Here is a 19,930-nt window from a genome sequence, read left to right as displayed (position 1 = left end):
GAGACATTATGAGATGCTGCCTGATCTGCTAAGTACTTCAAGCACTTTCTGTGCACGGATGGACAATTTTTAAAATTGACATCACAGGGAACACAAATTAGAATTCATTTGACACCGGGTACAACTGGTGTGTGATGGCCACTCAAATAACATTATTTGGCTTGAGTCAGATTACATCCTGATTTAGAAATTTGATTATACAAACGTTGGGCTGAATTTTCTGCTGTGGGTGTAATGGTGGACACGTCTGAAAATATGGAGGCAGGTGAAAGGTCTGTTCTACCAGAGTAAAAACCAAACACAATTGTTTGTTCCTGACTTTAATGGCAGCTCAGCTTTCTTGCCGCATCATGTCGAGAATGGCATTTACGTGAATTTAAATATCAAGACTGCTTATTATGAAATTAGTTCACAGAATCACACTCCACCTCTGATCAGACGCCCACGCCAGTAGCTAATCAGACCAGCATGATTTGCAATCTGTAAGTGATATACTGGTGATCTGCACTTCATTCATGACATTATAAGTTCATAAGATATAGGAGCAGAATTAGGCCATTTGGCCCATCGAGTCTGCTCCGCCATTCGATCACGACTGATCACATTCTGGCCTTAACTTCACCGTCCTGCTTGTTCTCCATAACCCTTCAACCCATTATCAATTGAAAACTGTCTAACTCTTCCTTAAATTTACTCACTTGTCCCAGAATCCACTGCTCTCTGGTGTAGCGAATTCCACAGATTCACAACCCTTTGGAAGAAGTAGTTTCTCACAGCTGCTTCAGCTCTGTGCCAGTCTGCTCAGGTAAGACCAGCGATAACTCATGGGGAAGTTCAGAGGCAAAGATCTCCATTCCAGACCAGCGGTAAGGCGGGTGGAGGGTGAAAGGAGCAATGGGACAAAGCTTGACTGGGGAGAGAGGAAGACTGGGGAAGGGTGCACATAGGCACATGATTGGGAGGGGAGAAGGAAATGTACTCGGGGAAGAATGGAAAGGCAGTCCTGTGCAGAAGCACAAATACTAGTCAAGCCAGAATGGAAGAATAGTTTTGTGACAAAGCATACAGTTTAGATGGCTGAGTTTGCAAAGATTGTCTTTGTCCGAGTTCAGGAAGGAGGAGGGCCTGTCAGCCCTGTGTCAGTTATGTCCAGCATAGTGTGTGCAGGGCATGTTAATCCCTTCAAACATGTATGTCCTGGGAGTTTCTGTCTTCATACTGGGCTACAGATGGCACGGTCACAGTCAGGGCATTTGCAGCATATAGATGGGAAGGAGATAATGTAGGGGCGAGCACTCCGTTTTATGGAGTTGGTCTCTATGTGACAATATATCGGCCTCAATATATATTAATGACTTGGATGTAGGGATAGAAGGTACTACAGCAAAATTTGCAGGTGACACTAAAATAGGTGGGAAAGTAAGTTGCAACGAGGAAATAACTTTACAAATGGATATAGATAGGTTAGGTGATTGGGCCAAAATTTGGCAGGAGTTTAATGTGAATAAGTGAGAGGTTATCTGTTTTGGTTGGAAAAATGGAAAGATAACCTATCGTCTAAATGGGGAAAAACGTCAAAGTGCTTCAGTGCAGAGAGATTTTGGTGTCCTTGTGCATGAATTGCAGAAATCTAGTAATAATAATAATTTTTATTGTCACAAGTAGGGTTACATTAACACTGCAATGAAGTTACTGTAAAAAGCCCCTAGTCGCCACATTCCAGCACCTGTTCGGGTACAAAGGGAGAATTCAGAATGTACAATTCACCTAACAGCATGTCTTTCTGGACTTGTGGGAGAAAACCGGAGCATCCAGAGGAAACCCACGGAGATACAGGGAGGGTTGGGCCCTCAGGGATAAAGGGTACTCACTGAGTACTTGGTTGATGGCGCTCATCCATAGGCCTGAAAGTGTCTCCGAGGAAAGGTGTAATGCTGCTCATACCTCAACATGATCAATATAACCACTGTGCCTCCTTGCCGTCCATGTGCAACTAAAGCAGATGTTAAGAGGGGCAAATGGAATTTTGGCCTTATCAACTGCATTCATATGGCTTTCAGAGCTCCCTGGCAACAGGAATGTGTTTCACTCTCTCAATTTGCAGCTGGTTTTCAACAACCAGGAACACATACTGCAGTTATGTGCCAGATCCTCAGGAAGTCACCAAGACTCATACATCTTGAGTCAATCACAGGTATTGTAGATCTTTGCAGCAGGGTTGGGCCCTCAGGGATAAAGGCTATTCACTGAGGACTTGGTTGATGGCGCTCATCCATAGGCCTGAAAGTGTCTCCGAGGAAAGGTGCAATGCTGTTCATACCTCAACATGATCAATCATAGAACAGACCATTGGCAGCTTGGAGATGTGATTCTGTTGTCTGGATAGGTCAGGCAACACTTTCCAGGACAGTCCCCAGAGGGTCTCAGGCTTCATTGTGACTTACTGCGCCCTATCCCTGGCACTGCAAAGATGGAATATCTTGCCAGAGGCCAAGGTTATGGAGCTCCATGTGTCCTCTAGTGATGAGGACATTCAGGGGGTTGAGGATGAGGAAGCTGAGGGAGCAGGGCAAGAAGCCATTATACTGACCAGATGAGACAGGAGTGCACATGCAATGATAATAACCTCTAGGCTGCAGGAGGATGATAACAACTAGCTGTGATGATCCTCTTTGACCAGTGTCCTCCATGCCAGGACCACCTTACCACCATTGTTGTTCTTCTCCTCATCTCAATGATCCACTTCAGTCTCTGAATGAATACTTACACTCTTGCCTCAATATATCGTCATCCCAGGATGGTCAGGCAGCCTTGGGGGCATCTGGCCTTTCTGTAACTTGATAGTAACTGCAATAGGGCATTTTGTGAGCACACTTCAGCGTCTTCTAGCATCTCCCTGAAATTTCACTATCTATGGCAGCCTACGAGAGGCAGGACCAGCGCTACAATCCTCAGTGCACTCAAGGCAGTATGCCTGCATTATGACAAAGCAACTCAAGGAGCTCCATCTCCACTTAATGCACATTGCGGTCATGTGTGAGTTCAACTATGATTACGCAATGCGGTTTTTCAGCTCAGCCAGCCGATTAGGCAAGGCATGTGGATGTCTCTTCACCATACTCAGTCCTTATTGTCACATACGTCTCCAGGATACAGTCTGCTCTGAAGAAGAGTCATACCGACTTGAAACGTTAACAATATTTTTTTCTTGCCACAGATGCTGCCAGACCTGTTGGATGTTTCCAGAATATTCTGATTTTATCGCAGGAGATGGTCATCCAGCATTCTCAGAGGATGGGGTCCTGCAGTTCAGCTGACTTTTCAATTGACCTTGAACATTTCACGGGAACCATATTCTGATACCCATGTGGCACTCTGGAACATGACTCCGTCTCCATGCTCCAATTTTCCCCTATTGCCCAGCCCTGGCTTTTGTGCTCCTCAAAAAGGCCATACATCCCTTCAAGGTCCCAAATCATACATAATAAAGAGCACACATCGGCTGCTGTCCATCCTCCCGGAGCTCTGAGAGACTTTCACAGCTGCATATTTTAATCCCTGCAGCCTGACAAACTCCAACAGAAACCAGCCACAACAGTGCCATTGTTAATTCCACATAATATGATGAATGTAAGAAATTGTCATATTTTATCATTTAGATTTTTTTGCAGTAATGTTATTAAAACTTGGGTTAAGATGCATACAGATAGTATGACTGCTAAAGCCATAATTAAGGTGCTGTAAAAACAAGGTAATTGTTGATTTGCAGGTTCTGCTAATAGAGCTTGAGAACCATTTACATGTTTACAGATAGCTAGCTAATGGAATGTTGTTTAGGTTTGAAGAATCCCTGTGGTTAGATAATTCATGAGGAGTATTGTGTTTGGTCCTGGCTAAACAAGTCAAGTGATAACTTGCAAGAAGAGACAAAGTATGCCTTCTGCTTTGGGCTAAGATGATATAGTTAATGGAAGGAGCCAGATCTGTTTGGAAAGTCAGTTGGTCCCAGAACTGTAATCTGAACAGAGGTGTTTCAGTTTGGACCTGAAAGGTTCTGTCACCGAAGATCCCGCACAGACAAAAGCAAGTAAAACCCTGGTTGTTAACTTTATTCATGAGTGATATTTAATATATATTGGCTTGATTAATAGGAATATACTGGCAGGTTTAGTAAGTAAGTTAAGCGGCTGGATTCTCCCCTACCCGGCGGGGTGGGGGGTCCCGGCGGGATAGATGGCGTGAACCACTCCGGCATCGGGCTGCCCCAAAGGTGTGCAATCCTTCGCACCTTTAGGGGACAAGCCCTCACCTTGAGGGGCTAGGCCCGTGCCGGAGTGGTTGCTGTCCCACCGGCTGGCGTGGAAGGCCTTTGGCGCCACGCCAGCCGGGGCCGAAGAGACTTCGCCGGCCGGCGGAAGTCCGCGCATGCGCGGGAGCATCAACGGCTGCTGACATCATCCCCGCGCATGCACAGGGAGGGGGTCACTTCCGCCTCCGCCATCGTGAAGGCTATGGCCAACGCGGAAGGGAAAGAGTGCCCCCACGGCACAGGCCCGCCCGCGGATCGGTGGGCCCTGATCGCGGGCCAGGCCACCGTGGGGGCAGCCCCTGGGGCCAGATCGCCCCGCGCCCCCCCCAGGACCACGGAGCCCGCCCGCGCCGCCAGTCCCGCCGGTAAGGGAGGTGGTTTGATTCACGCTGGCGGGGCAGGCATTACAGCAGCGGGACTTCTGCCCATTGCGTGCCAGAGAATTGCTGGAGGGGGCCCGCCAACCGGCGCGGCCAGATTCCCACCACCGCCGAATCTCCGGTGCCGGAGAATTCGGCGGCTGGCGGGGGCGGGATTCACGCCGCCCTCCGGCAAGGTTTCTTCTTTTACTTAAGAACTGTTGTAACTGTTAACTGTAAAGCTATTTCTTTACTGTTAATGTGATTAAGTATGTGATTAAATTATAGTTTGTTTTAACATAAAAGGTACCTTTTGGTCAGTGTTATCACTCCTGTGGTGCTGTGACATTTCCTCTGTTTTACAAATTGAAAATAGTTGGGTTCTCATTTGGGATCCGAACAATAATCATTCAGATTGAAGATCTGGGAGCTCACATTGGGTTGATGCAGGAGACATGAGCCAGCAGTTATGACCCTGCACTGTATCGTCTCAGGACCTAGGTAGTCAGGTGGGGAAAATGTGCACAACACTGAGGTTGCAAACTTTTAAACCTGTAGCAGGAAACACCATGGCAGAAATGTGTCAGCCATATTCTCAGCTCATAAACGTGAGGTGGGAAGGTGGACACTGATATTGGGCTACTGCTGGCATTTCCACACGGATATTAAAGAACGTTGCTAACAAACTTGATGGATGCTGCAGCAGATGCTCTGAATGCCTGTTTTATGGGGTGGTGAGTGGACCTGGGTGAGGGCTGAGGACATGGGCTAAACAGAGAGGAGATGAAGATGGCAGGGTGTGTGTGAGAGAGAGTGGCAATGTCCCTTGTAATGGTTGTCTGTTAATCCCTATGGACTGTCTGATGAGCATGTGAGTGTGTGAGGTACGAGCTGGTGGAATAGATTAGATCGTTCATCCTTTTTCTGCACTGGATGGCTGATCCAGTGCATAGAATTGATGCTTACCATGCTGGCCACCTCTATTAAAATGGTGTGATTGGTGGACCTTCTTCTCCCAACACAGAGGCTGAGAACATCCCGGTGTACCTCTATAACATCCAAAAGAGCCCCTAGTGCTCTTTCACTGAATTTGGAGGCACTCAACCTCTTACCTTTGGGGGCTATCTCTCTCATGTACTGTACCAGGCTCCCCGAACAAACGCCGGAATGTGGCGACTAGGGGCTTTTCACAGTAACTTCATTTGAAGCCTATTTGCGACAATAAGTCATTTTCATTTCATGTCAGCTGCGGAGAATGAATAATGTGCATAGGTGCTGTTTAAATATGGTGCCCATGAAGATGATCCTATAAGGTCACAGTGGGGATGGATGAATCCCAGCCCCTTCAACCACAGGATCCAATATGCCTCCTGTTCATGCATATGTAATGAGCTGATTTATGCCTACTCTATGTTTCCAGTCAGCTAACCAATCCCCTACCCGTGCTAATAAGCTACCCCCTACACTATGAGCTTTTACTATATGCAGTAACTTTTGATGAGACACCTTGCTAAATGCCTTCTGGAACTCGAAGTACACCATATCTGCAGATTTCATTTCATTCGCATTGCTTGTTACTTCCTCAGAAAACGTCAATAAATTAGTCGAACGGGATTTCTAATACACAAAACAATGTTGACTCTGCCTGACTGCATGGAAATTTTCTACTAAAAGAGCAATCTTACCTGAAGAAAGAGCAATCAGAGACTGGCGGTTGCCAATTGGAGGCAGCACCAGTGGGAGTGGTGGCAGCTAATGGTAATCCACCCACCAGATCCACAGGATCAGTGAGGAACGCCAGGTCACAGTGAGCGAGGGCAGCATACAGATCATAAGGTATGGGTCACAGGTGGTCAGGCGGGGAGGAGTCGGCAGAAAGGACAGGGAGATGATTTCTGGGAACCCCATATCCTGATACCAGAGCCGGGGTTCTCCATGCCGCAATCGCGCTTGGCGCCGGGGCGGAGAATGGTGCGTCAGACCCGCCATCGGGTCCAAAGCCTTCCCGCGATTATCCGGGGACCGGTGAATCGCCAGCAGTTGCGCGCTCGCGGTCGACGCGATGCCGGTTGGAGGCCATTGAAAGAGGCACCCGCAGCGATTCTCCGCCGACAACTGGACGAGTTCCCTCCGGCATGGTTCACTCATGGTTCCACCTGACGGAAGCTCGGAGTGGCTACGGACACAGTCCGCGGCCGCCCTGGTAGGGGGCAGAGGAATCCGTCACCGGGGTCCTCCAGGACAGCCAGGCTCGCGATTGTGGGCCACCAATCGGCAGGGGCGCACGATCTAGGGGAGGCCTATATTGTCGGGGCTGGCCTGCTGTGTGGGTCCGCCATATTGAGCGGGGCTGCCGCCTCAGGCACGGGCCCACGGCCGGGAAGTGCAGGGCCCCATTTCAGCAGCCAGAGCTGAGAGGACTAATCCGGGGCCCTGCTAGACCCCTTCAAAACAGACAATCACTCTGGACTTTCTCCAGGAAAGTCCAGAGTGATTAGCGCCCGTTTTCTCACAGGCCTGAGGACATAGCCCCATTATCAGAGAATTCCACCCCAGGTCTTTCGATCAAGAACCTAGCCCCGGACAAAGAGGGGTCCCCTCGATCCTGAGAGTCTGCATGTAAAAACACAGCAATCAAGCAACTTTCCACCTGTCCTGGCAGGATAAAGCCCTTAAGTGAATATTAATTACCCACTCAAGGAAATTGGCGGTGGGTGGGAAGGCTGCCCATTAGCTTTCCTATCCTGGACATACAACGCAGAGGTGGTAGGTAGCGATGTCACAACCTGGCACCCTCCCGTTCAACTAAATTATCCCCCACCTCAAATGTTGCATCGGGAGGGGCATTAAACTCCCCCAGCATGCCATTGACTTGAGTATCCTCGGCTCTTGGTGATGCCCCCCACCCCTTTCTGCCTGGTATCCCTTATGTGGGGACAGCTGACACCTCAGTAATGTAACTGGCCATTCGATTTTATTAAAAAAAAATTTTATTTTTTTTAAATTTAGAGTACCCAATTATTTTTTCCAATGAAGGGGCAATTTAGCATGGCCAATCCACCTAACATGCACATCTTTGGGTTGTGGGGGTGAACCCCACGCAGACACGGGGAGAACGTGCAAACTCCACACAGACAGTGACCCAGGGCCGAGATTCGAACCCGGGTCCTCAGCGCCGTAGGCAGCAATGCTAACCACTGTGCCACCGTGCTGCCCTTCCATTCGCTTTTATAATGTTAGGGAGAACAGTCTGCCCAGCACATGTGCATGCTGCTGTATACAGAGTTAGAGGCCTGTCACCCAGACGTTGCTCGCCATTCACCCTTAAAGAACTTATCATTGAATCTTTCACAAGAATGTACCCAAATCCTACAGGTCACTCCTCTACTGCTGACCTCTGTTTCCATCTCCATCCAGGCTTCCTTGGACACATTTATGCCGAACACCAAGAACTGTGGGCTGGATTCTCTGTTTCTGAGACTAAGTGTTGACGCCAACGCAGAATGCGGGGATTTTTATGACAGAATAACCGGCGCCACACCTGGACTGATTCTGCTACCATTGAGGGGCTAACACCGGTGCCACGTGGAACACAATCGATTCCAGTGAAAAACAGTGAGGGATTTGCCGGGTCAGTGATTGACACTCGGGAGGCTGACAAGCTGCAGCCGCACATACACATTACACTCCCCACACACACTCATCCCAACCAACAAGACTGCACTGGTTGCGCTGGAGCGTACCCATACAGCTGATGGGTTGACTGGGGCTGGGGGATGGCCTGGGGTGCCACCTATATGACCCGTGGCACTAAGTTCAAAGTGGGCTGTTCATGGTGTGCACAGCTGCATGGCTGCCTTGCCGGCTGCGGCAATGGTGTTCCATGCCCGTCCACACCAACCTCATAGCCCACCTCTTGGCCACGCCCCTCTACTCCCCCGGCCCTACCATAAGCCCCTCGGCCAGCGGCACAACTGTCAGCACACTATGGAGATGGTGGACACCTTCCATACACCCTCTCTCTCCGTCAGTAAACGCCACGCCGGTTTCACGATTTTAAAAAGCACAAGTGAACCGCGGCATCGGGAACGTGGCTCATCGGAGATGGAGAATTGCAACCGGAGAATAGCGGGTCGGGCCTGCTAATGATATGAAAATGGTGTCTACTGTACGTGCTTTCCAGAATGCATTGACGCCGCTGTCAAGGTGATGGAGCATTGCGATTTGGCGTCAAATTTCTGGCCTGCCGCGATTTCAGCGTCGGAACGTCGGAACTGATTCTCCATCCAATTACCTTTCCCAATTTCAGCGTCGGCTAACAGAGAATCCCAACCAATATCTCTTACCTCTCAGAGACTGCCTTGGTTAACATTTTAAGAGATGCAGCTAAGATCCTCGGTACTGTCTGTTGATGCCTGCTTGCAACAACCATAACCCTTTGTGATCCATCCTACACCATCTCTTCAGTGATTAGCAAGCTCAACTATGGCTCCAACTCGCCTTTTCAAAATGCCCTTGTTTTCAGATCTCGTCTCATGATGGTTCCTTCCTGCGCTGTTAATTGGGTATTGAATATGGCCCAGGACAATTAGGCCGTTTGCTTTTAAAATTCCCATTATGTCACTGACGCAGATGTTATATGGGGTCATGGCGCGGAAATGTTTTGGGTGTTGGTTCCTGACACTGACTGAAAATCTAGCCAGTGATATCCATCTAGGCTCCAGGGTATACTACTCACTGTATTCAGTAATGACTTGAATGATGGGTTAGAAAGTCACATATCCAAAAATAGTCAGCTTTATAGGCAGTGTAGATGGAAATATAAAATTACAAATAAAAGTTGCTGGATTAAGTGAAGAGACAAAACTGAAGCAAATGTGTTTCAATTTAGGCATAGATGAAGTCATGAACTTTGAACTTAAAAACAGTAGAGCAGATGGTGAGAGACTAGAAACTGTGAAGATCCAAAGAGATTTGGGGATGCAGGCATAGAGATCATTAAGATGTTGTTGCTCGTTGTGTTCTCTCTTTAATTGGCTCTGTTTATGGCGGTTAATATGGTTGTCTTCCTTAATTCTAATTACGTTTACTCAAGAGTTGCCAGGTATCTTTCGATGCCACCACAAGGTTCAGAACCGAATACTGATCAAAGACTCGATACACCAGTTAGTAAGTTCAAAATCAATGCTCATTTATTTACACACACAGTCAATTATACTCATGCACAAAACTCTACCAACTAAACTATCACTACTACTAAAACCTATACTTTGCTTCAGGCGCCCACTCTGTCAGAGGAACAATGGCTGTTGTCCGGTTCTGAGACTGCTGGGGTTGAGCTGGTATGGAATAGTAGCTAGGAGCGTCCATCTCGTAGCATGCATTGACTTTGGACTTACTTGTTCTGGTGCAACTGCTAGGCAGGCCTCTCGTCGCTGAGAGCCAAGGCCAAGAAGAACGATTCTCTCTTGGGGGCTTCCTCTTATACCCAAAGGGGGCTTCGCGCGCTTTTGGGCGGTCCTTGAACTTGATCCCAATTAATTGAACCGTACCCTGATTATTGGTATCAATTTCCTCCAATAAAGGGGTGGCTGCCCTGATTGCTGGGCGGGTCCTAGGTGGCCGTTGGCCTGCTTTGTTCTAGTCTCCTCTGGCGCCAGGGTGTCTGCTTTAGTATCGTTTACCTAAATGTTTCTTTTTTGTCCCTGGAGATGGCTAATTAGTATGTTTTTTTTTAAATTTAGATTACCCAATTATTTTTTCCAATTAAGGGGCAATTTAGCATGGCCAATCCACCTACTCTGCACATTTTTGGGTTGTGGGGGCGAAACCCACGCAGACACAGGGGCTAATTAGTATGTTAATGGCTTTGCAGTATCGGTCTTGTCTGGGAGCTGCAAACTTCAATCAACAGACAAACCTTGCACCTGCTTGCTTTGACAGCATTGTCCATTTTTCCCTTCATTCTTTGCAAAGTGTCCATTTTGTAATTGGGACGTGGCCATCCCAGTTGGCTACATTGTCATGAACAGGTAAAGAAAATAAAAGTTGAACAGAATGAGGGCGTTTATATCCAGAGGACTGGAATACAGGGGATAAACATAATGCCTTAGTTACAGAAACCCTGGTTAGGCCACACCTGGCATACTGCGAGCAGCTCTTAAGGATATTTTGACCTTGGACGTATTTGAGCATTGATTCACGAGAATGATACCTGCTTTCCAAGGTGAGATGAAACAAACTATTCCTTTTATGGATCCTGCCGTTAATGCGTTCTCCAGCCACATCTTTTGTTGCTTTGCTTGTCCCAGTTGGCATTGCGCAACAAAAACTTTTGTAATTTAAGCTCTTTTGCACCGGATCACAGACATTCCCTGCAGTTCTTCTTCCCATCCTCCCTCCTTTTACTCACGTAAAACCATTTCTATTTTTTCCCAGTTCTGTTGAAAGATCACAGTCATGGGCAGCACGGTAGCACACGTGGCTAGCACTGTGGCTTCACAGCACCAGGGTCCCAGGTTCGATTCCCTGCTGGGTCACTGCCTGTCCGGAGTCTGTACGTTCTCCCCGTGTCTGCGTGGGTTTCCTCCGGGTGGTCCGGTTTCCTCTCAAAGTCCAAAGACGTGCAGGTTAGGTGGATTGGCCATGCTAAATTGCCCTTAGTGTCCAAAAAGGTTCAGAGGGGTTATTGGGTTATGGGGGTAGGGTGGAAGTGAGGGCTTAAGTGGGTCGATGCAGACTCGATGGGCCGAATGGCCTCCTTCTGCACTGTATGTTCTATGTATGAAACATTGGGCCGATTTTAATGCCCTCTCACCTGACGAGTTTCATGGTGGGGAGTTATTTGATCAGGTGAGAGGGTGACAGGTGGGAGCCCCATTGCCTTCCTGCCACAACCCTTTCCAAGGCCATGGTAGGAAGGCTTGTGGGCAATGAATGTTCATTTCACATCCTCATCATCGTTACTGGTATTGACCCAGCGGCAGGTGGGGGGCTTGCGAGCAGGTGGAAGAGTGGAGTGGAGGGTTGGGAACAGAATCCAGGACTAGAAGCATAGTTAGAGCCAAACCTTTCAAGAGTGAAATTTGCAAACACTTCCACACACTAAGGGTTGGAAGTTTGGAATTCTTTTCTGCAATGGAATTTAATGCTGGATCAGTTGTTACTATTCAAACTGTAATTGATAGATTTTTGGTAACCAAAAGGTATTAAGGGATGGGGAACAATGATGGGTTTATGGAGTTATGTCACACATCAGCCATGATCACATTAAATGACAAAACTAAATGGCCTGTAATGGGCAGGATTTTCTGGTTGTTCATGCTGACATGATCTTATGGTCCCGCCGACGGCATAGCCCCGCAGTTTTGCGGCAGCGAGAGGTGCATTCAACAGGAAACTCCGTTAACAATGGCGGCACCAGAAGATCCCGCCACCAGCCACTGGCTAGCCTCCCTCCGCCGCTGCAAAATATGCCACGGAGAGAGACGAAAATCCCGCCCATTTTCCTCTGCGGTGGATGTAAAAGATCTCATGACAGTATTTCAAAGAAGAGCCAGGGTGTTATCCCTGGTATCCTTCCAATGTCCATCCCTCAATCAACATCACAAAAATCAGAATATCAAGTCTCTATAACTTTTCTGTTTGTGGGAGGTTGCGGTGCACAATTGTCTTGTTTCCTACATTACTGCAGTGGCTACACTTCAAAAAAACTTGATCGCTGCGAAGCATTTTGAAATGCCCTGCAGATATGGAACGTATATAAATCCAAGCCTTTCAATCTTTCAAATTACCAAGATATGCATAAGATAAAAATGAAATTAAGTAATCACATACCAAAGTCTGTAATTCCTTTTGTCTGATCAATAACTGGAAAATAACTGTATAAGCTATCAGCAACATCAGTGTTGTCTACAAAATAATTATACTTTTTAAAAACTGGTTTGAACTAAGTCAGTTTATATCTGTAAAAATGATATTTATATCAGAATCATAATAAATAATTTGCACCAAATTATTAACTTATATAAATATATGCAGTCATCTATCCCTGCCTCCACCTTACCCCAAGAGGCCTAGACTCTTATGTCAAACCTTTCTTGACATTTTCTTTATGAATTTAAGAGTACCCAATTATTTTTTCCAATTGAGGGGCAATTTAACATGGCCAATCCACCTACCCGGCACATTTGGCATGTGGGGATGTGACCCATGCAGACACGGGGAGAATGTGCAAACTCCACACGGACAGTGACCCGGGGCCGGGATCGAACCCGAGTCCTCGGCACCATGAGGCAGCAGGGCTAACCACTGCTCCACCATGCAGCCCTTTTGGTGAAATTTGATTTTTCGTTTGTTTTAAATCAAGTCCCATCGTGCATGAACAATGAACCTTGCAATTTTCTCCGATTTTAATGCAGTTTAACAAGTTATTCTCTTGCTTTCAGAATTAATTTATTTCCTGGTAGTTTCTGTGTATTTGCAGGATTTCTCTTCTGAAATTTGGGCCAATGGCCTATGCAAGATGAATACCATTTTCCTTTGGCTTTTTGTACAATAACATATAATGGTGCTCTTATTCTTAATCAAATATTCTCTTACTGTGCTTTGGGAAACTAATGAGGAGTTAAATAAAATAAAAGCTTATTTGTGTATTGTGACTGTGGAAATACCAGGTACAAACCTCTTTGGAAATCTTTTCAGAAGCAGAATACTTCATGAAACCCAATGGCTTTTTATTTGTACAGACATTTACATAGAACATAGAACAGTACAGCACAGAACAGGCCCTTCGGCCCTCGATGTTGTGCCGAGCAATGATCACCCTACTCAAATCCACGTATCCACCCTATACCCGTAACCCAACAACTCCCCCCCCCCCTTAACCTTACTATTAGGACACTACGGGCAATTTAGCATGGCCAATCCACCTAACCCGCACATCTTTGGACTGTGGGAGGAAACCGGAGCACCCGGAGGAAACCCACGCACACACGGGGAAGACGTGCAGACTCCACACAGACAGTGACCCAGCCGGGAATCGAACCTGGGACCCTGGAGCTGCGAAGCATTGATGCTAACCACCATGCTACCATGCTGCCCCATTCTTTCAAAAAACAATTCTCCAATTTTTTGTACTGTGTACTTCTAGAATAATGCTGTTCGCTCTTATTCAAGCTCATAAAATGTGGTGGACATGAGTTCCCTGATCTCTGTCAAGACTATTATCAATCATACGGCATGCCTAACCTATGCAACTATTTGTGGAGAACTGCATTTCCTCCCAAACATATTAATTTCAGATTGTTCTGCTCAGAAAGCTACTCAAATAAGATTTGAATATTACAAGAAGCAGAAGTAGGCCATTCAGCCCCTCATGCCAACTCTGCGAATTAATAAGATCTTGCCTGATCTGATAGTAACCGCAAATCTGCACTCTGCCTACCCCCGATAACGTTGCTTACTAAGAATCTTACTCTGCCTTAAAAATATTCAAAGGCTCTGCTTCTCACTCTCTGTATATAGTTTATTTCTTTAATAAAACGTTCATTTCTTAATCTACGTGCTGCTCCCCATCTGTCAGGATACAACATTGGCGACGGAGTACCTTCCTGCTGCTACAGAAATTGGAGGAGCAGACCTCAAGCGAAAGCCCTTCCTTCGAAGCAAACTTGTTCAGCAATCTGTGAGAAACAGAATGTCCTTTTTAGGAAAACTAGAACCATTCCACTCTAATATGGAGCAAACGCCGCCTTCACTTTTTTCTAGGTTAATTACCTCTGGGGGAGGATGGGAGGAAAAGCAGCAGGTAATGATACTAACGACCTACAGGCCTTCAACTTACAAGCTGATTCGGAGTCTGACTTCTCCAGATGCCCCCGACTCCAAAACATTCAAGGAGCTGGTGGAGTTAGTCAAATTATCACACAAAATAACAATAATGATAATAATGCAGCGTTGCAATTCAATTCGGTGACGAGAGCCCCAAAGGAGATTATCATGCTGTTCATAGCATACCTAAAACAAATAGCTGAACAATGTAAGTTTGGGTGTGCACTCAATGACATATTGGCAGATAATAATAATAATCTTTATTGTCGCAAGTAGTCTTACATTAACACTGCAATGCAGTTACCATGAAAAGCCCCGAGTCGCCACACTCCGGCGCCTGTTCAGATACACAAGAGGGAAAATTCAGAATGTCCAAATTCGGGACCGGAGCACCTGGAGGAAACCCACGCAGACACGGGGAGAATGTGCAGACTCCGCACAGACAGTGACCCAAGCCGGAAATCGAACCTGGGACCCTGGCGCTGTGATGTGGTTCACTGGCTGAACTGCTTGGTAAAACAAGTTTATGTCCTTTATTATATATTAAACATGAAAAAAAGAGTAAACTCCCATAAAAAATGTTTCAACATGCAGTTGCTTTAACTATTCCCCAAATTTAGTGAATTATATGTAAGTAAATCTCGATTTACCGAAGCTCTGGAACAGAAGAGCTGACTCCGAAGTACAACAACCTGCAGCAAAGCCAAGAAAAAACTGCACAGGAAATACACAAATTAACCCGATAATATCATTAAACCTGAAGTAATGACATTCTGCTTAGTGTTGTATTCATGCCCAATTTAAACTACAGTGTCCTGAGTTGAGAGTAATTTCTGGACAAATTCCCCTGAAGGAAAAACAGTAGAATGGGGAAATAAGAATACTTGTCTGAACTGCTCTTGTATACTTTAAAATAGAACACCAGTAGAATGGGGAAATAAGAATACTGGTCCGAACTGTTTTTTTCCTTCTGGGTCAGCAAATCAAACTGCACTGCCCACCTCGCCACCATGAGTCAACACATACATACAACCCATTAGAACAGCTCAGATTTGGGCTTAACTGTGCCAGTATTATAACAGGGAAAATGAGTGTCTTTCTAAATAGAGTAGAAGCAAGTTAGAGTGACTGCTCGATACTCTTTCACCATCATCCTTGTTCTGTTCAATAGATTCTACCTTTATTAGACGCTGCGAGTGCTTGTGTTTGTTCAATCAATGTCCTGCATTTTGGGTCCTCTGTTGTTTAGGGGCCCTATGCCACGGCATAGTTTGGTTCAAGGTAAGGACGGTGGAAACAAATGTAATAATAGCTTTCAAAATTAATTGAAGATATACTTTAAAACATTTTTAAAATGGAGACCTATGAAGAACATAGAATATAGAACACTACAGCGCAGTACGGGCCCTTCGGCCCTCGATGTTGCGCCGACCTGTGAAACCATCTGAAGCCTATCTGACCTACACTATTCCATTTTCATCCATATGTCTATCCAGTGACCACTTAAATGCCCTTAAAGTTGGCGAGTCTACTACTGTTGCAGGCAGGGCGTTCCACACCCCTGCTACTCTCTGAGTAAAGAAACTGCCTCTGACATCTGTCCTATATCTATCACCCCTCAATTTAAAGCTATGTCCCCTCGTGTTGGTCATCACCATCCAAGGAAAAAGACTCTCACTGTCCACCCTATCTAACCCTCTGACTATCTTATATGTCTCTATTAAGTCACCTCTCAGCCTTCTCCTCTCTAACGAAAACAACCTCAAGTCCCTGAGCCTTTCCTCGTAAGACCTTCCCTCCATACCAGGCAACATCCTAGTAAATCTCCTCTGAACCCTTTCCAAAGCTTCCACATCCTTCCTATAATGTGGTGACCAGAACTGCACGCAGTACTCCAGGTGCGGCCGCACCAGAGTTATGTACAGCTGCAGCATGACCTTGTGGCTCCGAAACTCAATCCCCCTGCTGATAAAGGCTAGCACACCATATGCCTTCTTAACAGCCCTATTAACCTGGGTGGCAACTTTCAGGGATTTATGTACCTGGATGCCGAGATCTCTCTGTTCATCTACACTACCAAGAATCTTGCCATTAGCCCAGTACCCTGCATTCCTGTTACTCCTTCCAAAGTGAACCACCTCACACTTTTCCGCATTAAACTCCATCTGCCACCTCTCAGCCCAGCTCTGCAGCTTATCTATGTCCCTCTGTATCCTATAACATCCTTCAGCACTATCCACAACTCCACCGACCTTTGTGTCATCTGCAAATTTACTAACCCATCCTTCTACACCCTCTTCCAGGTCATTTATAAAAATGACAAACAGCAGTGGCCCCAAAACAGATCCTTGCGGTACACCACTAGTAACTGAACTCCAGGATGAACATTTGCCATCAACCACCACCCTCTGTCTTCTTTCAACTAGCCAATTACTGATCCAAACCGCTAAATCACCTTCAATCCCATACTTCCTTATTTTCTGCAATAGCCTACCGTGGGGAACCTTATCAAACGCCTTACTGAAATCCATATACACCACATCAACCGCTTTACCCTGATCCACCTGTTCGGTCACCTTCTCAAAAAACTCAATAAGGTTTGTGAGGCATGATCTACCCTTCACAAAACCGTGTTGACTATCGCTAATCAACTTGTTCTTTTCAAGATGATTATAAACCCTATCGCTTATAACCTTTTCCAACATTTTACCCACAACCGAAGTAAGGCTCACAGGTCTATAATTACCAGGGTTGTCTCTTCTTGAACAAGGGGCCAACATTTGCTATCCTCCAGTCTTCCGGCACTATTCCTGTCGACAAAGATGACATAAAGATCAAGGACAAAGGCTCTGCAATCTCCTCCCTGGCTTCCCAGAGAGTCCTAGGATAAATCCCATCTGGCCCAGGGGACTTATCTATTTTGACATTTTCCAAAATTGCTAACACCTCCTTTTGAACCTCAATTCCATTTAGCCTGGTCGACTGAACCTGAGTGTTCTCCTCGACAACATTGTATTTCTCCAGTGTAAACACTGACAAAAAATATCCATTTAACGCTTCCCCTATCTCCTCTGATTCCACACACAACTTTCCACTACTATCCTTGATTGGCCCTAATCTTACTCTAGTCATTCTTTTGTTCCTGATATACCTATAGAAAGCCTTAGGGTTTTCCTTGATCCTATCCGCCAACAACTTTTCGTGTCCTCTCCTCGCTCTTCTTAACTCTCCCTTTAGGTCCTTCCTGGCTAACTTGTAACTCTCAAGTGCCCTAACTGAGCCTTCATGTCTCATCCTAACATAAGCCTTCTTCTTCCTCTTGACAAGTGCTTCAACTTCCTTAGTAAACCACGGTTCCCTTGCTCGACAACTTCCTCCCTGCCTGACAGGTACATACTTATCAAGGACACGCAGTAGCTGTTCCTTGAAAAAGCTCCACATTTCGATTGTACCCATCCCCTGCAGTTTCCTTCCCCATCCTATACATCCTAAATCTTGCCGAATAGCATCATAATTGCCTTTCCCCCAGCTATAATTCTTGCCTTGCGGTATATACCTATCCCTGCCCATTGCTAAAGTAAACATAACCGAGTTGTGATCACTATCACCAAAGTGCTCACCTACATCTAAATCTAACACCTGGCCGGGTTCATTACCCAGTACCAAATCCAATGTGGCCTCGCCCCTTGTTGGCCTGTCTACATACTGTGTCAGAAAACCCTCCTGCACACACTGTACAAAAACTGACCCATCTATAGTACTCGAACTATAGTATTTCCAGTCAATATTTGGAAAGTTAAAGTCCCCCATAACAACTACCCTGTTATTCTCGCTCCTGTCGAGAATCATCTTTGCAATCCTTTCCTCTACATCTCTGGAACTATTCGGAGGTCTATAGACAACTCCCAACAGGGTGACCTCTCCTCTCCTGTTCCTAACCTCGGCCCATACTACCTCAGTAGACGAGTCCTCAAACGTCCTTTCTACCGCCGTAATACTTTCCTTGATTAACAATGCCACACCCCCCCCTCTTTTACCATCTTCTCTGTTCTTACAGAAACATCTAAATCCTGGAACCTGCAACAACCATCCCTGTCCCTGCTCTACCCATGTCTCCGAAATTGGGTAGAACTAATTTGTCAGCTTTACCAAACAGGAATGTTGGCCAAATAGTCTCCTTCTCTGCTGCAAGGTTCAATGATTCAATTTAGAAACTGAATACCATAATTTTACTCATTTGGCTGATATTATTTTGAATGGTGCAGCAATTAACAATAATGGTCTGAAATTTGTCATATCTGTACAGGAAAAGGCCAGATTTCTTACTTCCTCGCTCCATGCTCTTCATATGAAAGCTGAATAGCAATGTTGTGCTTAGGGGAGAAAATCTAAATTTAATCCAACATGTGACCACATAGAGAGTAGCCTGAACAATTATACATCATGGACACTTTTTTACACCTAAAAATAACATCCACCATTCAGGAAATTTGACTTGTGTATCATGCAACTGGCAAAAGTTGGAATGGATACTTGTGATATCTATGAGCATTATTTCCCTGTACTACCCATATTGCAATAAACAAGTGCTATAAATTCATTTTGCTGCTTATAAATGTTAGTCTTCCACTGTATATTGCGCAGTGATGAAGTCCAGTTTCAGCTACATTCTAAATATACCTCAGAAACTAGTGCTTTGATAAATCCCTGTGCCATATTATGGAGTACTCTAAACTCTGTCTAACCTTCCAGTCCAGTTGGGGTAGGAGGGAGAGCAACATCTATCATTTACTTCATGGGTTGCAGTGGCCAGCTCTGTAGCTATGGCTATGTAAATGTATTCCTTTTGTATGTACGAATTTGGCCAGCACAGCATTCTGGAAATGGTAGCTGTTGCAGCATCTGAAAAAAAATAAAGCAGGTTTGTATTTATGTAACAAACTCTAACCCAGAAACCTACCTACATTTGCTCAATTGAGATGCCAATGTTCCTGCTGTGCAACTGTGTCAATCTCTGCTTTTATTTCAGATTTCCCGCATTTACAGTTGATAATTATCCTGACTTTGGTCTTCTCTCACCTAATTCACAGTTATTGCAATTCAAGTTACAATCATTTGTTTAACCGGTCATACTTTTAGTGGCAACTGTTTTCATTATAAATTTCCATTTCTGCATTCAGAATGGAAAATGTATGTGTAAACTCAGCACTCTGAATCTGATTGTTGGGTTATGATTACTTTCACTCATCACTTCCTGAATTTCAGGATAAGGAGTAGTTCCTGGACAACTTCAACTTAAGGCTTCATCTAGCATTCTGGTCTTGCTCGTGAATATTCTATACTAGGGAATGCCGACAGATATCATTGAGGAAAGGTGCCTGAGTAACATATATAAACAAAAAGAATATAGAATCTCGTAATTGAAAAGTAG

General features: G+C 45.6%; 1 long non-coding RNA gene across 1 annotated transcript; it reads right to left on the bottom strand.

The window, feature by feature from the left end:
- Window positions 1–14,173: 14,173 nt before the first annotated feature.
- LOC119972571 lies at window positions 14,174–19,395 on the bottom strand. Its single transcript, XR_005462083.1, has 2 exons — window positions 19,245–19,395; window positions 14,174–14,351 (listed from the first exon to the last, which is right to left on the bottom strand). It is a non-coding gene; the product is annotated as an uncharacterized LOC119972571 (long non-coding RNA).
- Between the last annotated feature and the right edge of the window lie 535 nt (window positions 19,396–19,930).

This window comes from Scyliorhinus canicula, chromosome 10 (genome assembly GCF_902713615.1).
Source record: "Scyliorhinus canicula chromosome 10, sScyCan1.1, whole genome shotgun sequence".
Taxonomy (NCBI): Eukaryota; Metazoa; Chordata; class Chondrichthyes; order Carcharhiniformes; family Scyliorhinidae; genus Scyliorhinus; species Scyliorhinus canicula.
Note: the sequence above shows the minus strand (reverse complement) of the source record. Positions and strands in the feature narration are given on the sequence as shown.